At 32.3% G+C, this 5,873-nt stretch overlaps 1 protein-coding gene across 3 annotated transcripts in view; it reads right to left on the bottom strand.

Moving 5' to 3' along the window:
• LOC117173214 (neurogenic protein mastermind) overlaps positions 1–5,873 on the bottom strand; it is a 758,065-nt gene that overhangs the window by 390,746 nt on the left and 361,446 nt on the right. The window lies entirely within an intron of this gene.

Here is a 5,873-nt window from a genome sequence, read left to right as displayed (position 1 = left end):
GGATCCGAAAGAATTCAAAACAGTTAAAAGATTGTAAAAAATATTTAACTAATTCTATGAATGCAGAAGAATGGAAAGAATTAAAAAAAAGCAATATAATGGAAAGAATTCAAGATGATAAAAAGAATTCTAAATATTCAAAGAATACAATATAGTTTTTAAATGAATGTGGAGAATTGGGAGAATTGAAAAGTATTTCAAGAATATTAAATATTAAACATTTTTTCGAAGAATTCAAGTGATTTCAAATAATTCGGATGGTTACAAAGAATTCACAAAAAGGCTACCAATTACACTATCAGAGAAACCTGAGGTTTAATAAAGTAGAAGGTGGCAGCACATGTTTCCGAATATTTTTTTTATTTAGACATGTAGTCACATTACAAAATTTAAAATTCTATGGTCGTTACCGACTCAGTCTGTACGCAACCGGAAGAGCGCTTCTCCTAGCATAGCGACCACAACTGCTAGGTGGCGCTCGCATCTTATTCTGAAATTGCTTTCTCAATATTCAAGTAAATTGAGATACAAGGCTCTGTGCTAAACATTGTAAATATTAAAAATTAATATTTATCAGTAATATAGCAACTTTAAATGACCAGACAGACCTGACCCATAATAATACCTATCATTAACAAAAAAAAATTAGCTCGACATTTTAATTTCCCTATTTTTAAATTGGCGGAAAAAATAACATGGGACGATCGGTAATACGTGACATCTATATGTCTATATGTAAGAATAAAACCTTTGTAAATTACCGTACATTTTCCGGATAATATGATAAAACTGCTATGTAAATCAAAAGATTATAATAATTTATTAGTCACTCAGCTGTTCGGCAAAATAAATGAAACGCGCAATCCTGCTATCGATCCTAAGAATCGATCCGTCATACGATAGTATCGTCAGTAACAATAGTGCAGATTAATTTAAAAACCCCGCGATAGCTGCTGATAACTTTTCCTCATATATTTATGCCGCTGGAGCTTCAAAATGATGAAAAAGTTATGCTTCAAAACGACTTTTTGAGTTTTCTTCTATATCAGCGAATTTATAATATCCATATTATCTAAAAATATTTTTTATGCTTGCATAAAATTTTGGATAATGACAGATATTTTTCAGTACAAAATTCAAATTTTTTTCGAAACATAGAAAGCAGGTATTTTATTCTGTACGTAAGATTGTCAATGACCCCCCCCCCCCCCCCCCCCCCCGGCCCAAGTGAGATTTCGTAAAATCTGCCCCCCCCCTCCTAAATGTTTTACGTAATTTAAGTACGGCCCCTAAGGAGTCGATATAGTTTGAAATGTTGAAAATGCTTTATTTCAATTTTCATCTGATCGAAACACATGATGGAGATAATTTCGAAATATACTTGATATCAAGTAAAAATTTGGATTGCAATTTCTCATTCTGCTAGAAAAATTTGTTAAGTTATAAGAAACTTACTTTTTATTGTTAAATCATCATTACAAACCGCGAAATTAGTCTTCAAAAGTATGGTAATTTTTAAGAAGAGTATTTTTAATATCATTATCAATTACATAGGCCCACAAAAAAGGTGTCTGCACGAGACAAGTGATTAGGCTACCCTTATGGATTTTGAACCGCTGAATCCGAATAAGGCCTCAGAATTTGTCCTACACGTCTTAGTTTTCCCCAAGATGCAAAAAGTAGGGAAAAGCCTAGGGATTTTCAAGTCACACAGGCCATACAAAAAATTTGTCTGCACGAAACAAGTCACTAGGCTACTCTGATGGATTTTGAGTCGCAGAATCCGAAAATGGCCTCAGTATACAGGCTTAATTTGTACACAGAAATTCGTTAGCGTGCCTTCTATTTCCCCTAGCTTGAGTAATTCTAGGTAAACGAAATGTCTTTCTCAGCTTATATAGACTTACACGGGGAAAACCTAATATCCTTTACAGTTTTGCGTGCGAAATCAGCCACATGTCCCGTGAAACTTTTTTTTTGTGGGCCTGTATGACCAGAAATTCCCTAGGCTTTTCTTAACATTTTTCATCTAAAGAGAAAGTGGAACAATCCCGAAAAATTTGGGCTTCATTTTTTCCCCAGTACAAATCTATATAATATGAGAAAGATCTTCAATTTCCATAGAATTACCCAAGCTAGGGGAAACAGAAGGCACACTGGAGCATTTTTCTGTACATATTATGTCTCTACTAGTCGCGACACTTGAGAATATAACATCCATGTTTCTGAATCTAGGGGAAAACTGAGACGTATACGAGAAATTCTGAGGCTAGATTTGGATTCAGCGGCTCAAAAATCCATAAGAGTAACCTAGTCATTTCTCTCGTGCTGACAAATTTTTGTATTGCCTGTTTGACTAGAAAATCTATAGGCTTTTCCCTAATTTTTGCATCTAAGGGAAAACTGGCACATTAGGGAAAATTCTAAAACCATATTTGGATTTAGCGGCCCAAAATACACTACAGGCGCAGTTCTGATCTAGTACAGATTGCCGGAGTCGCAGCACTGGGAATCTGTACTGAGCCAGTACTGGCTGTTAACGCTTAACAGTACTGCCTGGCGGTACTGGCGAGGCGCTACACATCAGTAATGCTTCTGCACTGGCAAACCACTGGCGTACGTTTTTGTAGGTTTTTCATCAAGAATCTAGCCGATTAATTTCCTAAATTTTCGAAATAATCATCACAAGCCAAGAAATTATCAAATCGAATTCAATTGGATGTAAATTGGCGTTCAGCAGGTGAACGAGCTGATCATCAATTAAAACCCTAATCGTTAAATAAAGTTGACGTGAAAAAGAAACAATATATTTCGCAGAAGCATGATGTAAAAAGTAACGTTATTCACTTTTTATTCAATACATTAATTCGTGGGTCGATCACTATTCATTTCACGCCTATACCTATTTATTGATTATTTGAACTCTTTTGACACATTTTTAAAGATTTTTTTATAATTTATAAATTTATAAAGATTCCGAGAACTTTGAAATAGATTTCAATAATCTCAAGGAATGTTTTTAAATTTTAGGGTATTGTATAAGTTTCAAAAGCATTTTCAGCAAATTTTAATTATAATTATTTATTTAATTATAATTTTAATTATAAGTATAAGTAAGACAAATAAATATTATATGCAATCCTTTACACTAAAATCTATAAACTATATATATAATATTTCCGCCTGGGTAGGATAAACAATGTTCTATACTTTCAGAATATGTGAAACGATTTTACAGGACGAATATGAACTTATAATTATTTTAAAAGATTTAACATTATCTTACAAGAATTATGAGGATTTCTTTGATTTTGAGAGATTTAAAAACTCTCAATGTACTTGTAATACATTTCACATACTTTAATAATATATAATTTTTTCTATTAAAATATGATTGTAACGTATTTTTGTCAAAATCCTTGACATTTTCAGCAGCTTAAAAAGATTTCGAAGGAGTTTAAAGTATTTCTAAATAGTTTACGCTACTTTAAAGGATGACAAAGAAATTTTGTATTGATTTCAGTAATTTAATTCAAGTTTAATGTAATTTCCCACATATTTTTCTATTTATTTCATCAGTTTGAAAGCTTTCAAAGCCTTAAATATTTTATGATATTTTAAAATATTCCATGGGACTTTTCAAGATATTTAAACAATATCAAGGGATTCCCAACACAGAAAAAACGAAAGATAAAATTTACGCTGATTCCAGGTGAAAGATTCACCTCAACAAAAATTAACCTTGCCGGATAAACTTTACATTAATTGAAGATAATTTCCGATTTTTAACCTTGCTAGGATAATCTTTGGCCTTATAATCGCTCCATTTTTATTCGATATGTGTCGAGAATCGCGACGCTGGCGCTATCTATCGTAGTTTAACTTCATTAAATTGGAGAGAAATGGGGATTCCCATCTGTTAGTTGTTTTTGCGCTTTTTGCTAAATGGTACTAAATAAAATCTAATTCGTCGACAATAGTTTAATTTGTTTAGGAGGAGATACTATATCAGTAAGAGGAATTTTTTTTCTTTTTTCTGTTGCTTATTCTACATGTTTTACCGAAATGTGCTCACTTCAGCGTGACGCAGAAGACGAGTTCAAAATTACTCCCCTAATCTGGGTGAAACTTTCGCCGAAATATATTTAATTTTTAACTGTTGCAAGTCTTAATTGCAACAAATTTTAACTTTTGTTTTTTCTGTGTTATTTTTAATCCAGTGTCCTGATTTAGAACTCGAATTCACTCATACTTTTCCGCTTTCACATTGCTGCTAAGGACGCCGTAGCAGACCACAGCTTTTATTCCATCGTAGGATAAACTTTCACCAAATAGCATATAAACTTTAACAGCGGGAAATTTTACATGCAACAAAATTTAAATTCAGTTTCTTCTGTGAAGGGTTTTAATAATTTTAAGGCATTTAAATTGTAATGGATTTCAAAAAATTGCTTGACAAGGCATGAGGGATTTCGTAGGGTTTCAAAGATTTAAAGAGATTTTCAAATATTTTTTACAATTCATTGGAAATTCACCCTGAAATCTTATTAATTGATCCTGAATTATTTTCATTTTTTTTTATTCTTCCAAATTCACTCAATTTTTACCCAATTTAATTACTTGTTCCATGTTTTTTAATTGTTTTCAATTCACTTTATTGCTGTCTAAAGGCAGCTTGAACTTTTATGAATTTCATTTACTTTTTATCAATTCTTTTAAATTTCTGCAAATTCACAAAAATGTATTATATTTAATCAAATGGATTTATAAAATTTTTTCTTATTATTTCAAACCTTTGTAATGTTATTTGAATTGTTTCGAAAACTCCACAATTTATCCTGAATCTGTTACCATTTGTGCGCGAAAAAATACCCTATGGGGTTGAGAACAAGCACTCTTTGGTGCCTATATATTAACCTGGAGAAATTTGTTAAATATTATTTTTTTCAAATGTTAAAATTTTTAAAGCAATATTTCAGTATATTTCGAAACTATCTCCGTGATATGCTTTGATCATATGAAAATTCATGTAGAGCATTTTTTAAATTTCAAACTTTATTTCAAGTTCTTACGACTATTTTATATAAAAGCATTGTTCACAATTATAAATTATGTAGTATGCTTGGATTCATAAATAAATAAGATAGCAGGAATATTTGTCAAATTTTAGTAATTGATAATGATATAAAAAATAGGCTTGGTCAAAGTTTTCCCACTTTTGAAGAATAATTATATGCAATTTTTCATGAGAAAAGTGACTCCTAAAAGTATACATCATTCGAATCGGAATTTCAAGAAACGCGTCCAATAATCAAATTGATGCAAAATCCTGTTAAAAAAAACAATCCAACGACCAAATTTGGACCACAACGAATAAACGAAAACCAAAAATCCTATTGTAATCAACATTTCGGTACTCGCACAGTACCCTTATCAAGGCAAGAAAAATTTAAGTGATAGAAATTGACAGCACCCACGAACAGGTGCTCTCTCTTTGATACCTCAGATTCGATTCTCCGGCTGTTTTCCTAGATTAATAAATATTTTGTCTTCAAAATCTGAGGAATGATAGCGAACATGCTAACGGACGTCCCTGCATACTTTTTTTTGTGGGTTGATTCGAAAAAATTTTGATTTTGCTAAAAACGTGTGTGTATAATTCGAGGTTATGTGTGTTACAAACATGGACATAGGAAACAAGCGACTAGGAATGCCATTGCGGGGGTGGTGCAATGAGGGGGGTGGTCCGCCACCTTTTGATGTCCCGCGACAAACATGGCAGCGCCCACATGTTTATATTTTCATGCACAGTTTGTCGGCAAAAATACTCGTGCGAATTATCAAATGGCACATCGTAAGATGGCGGCTCTCCC

The sequence above is a fragment of the Belonocnema kinseyi genome, chromosome 5 (assembly GCF_010883055.1).
Source record: "Belonocnema kinseyi isolate 2016_QV_RU_SX_M_011 chromosome 5, B_treatae_v1, whole genome shotgun sequence".
Classification (NCBI taxonomy): domain Eukaryota; kingdom Metazoa; phylum Arthropoda; class Insecta; order Hymenoptera; family Cynipidae; genus Belonocnema; species Belonocnema kinseyi.
This window is presented reverse-complemented; position numbering and strand designations above follow the sequence as displayed.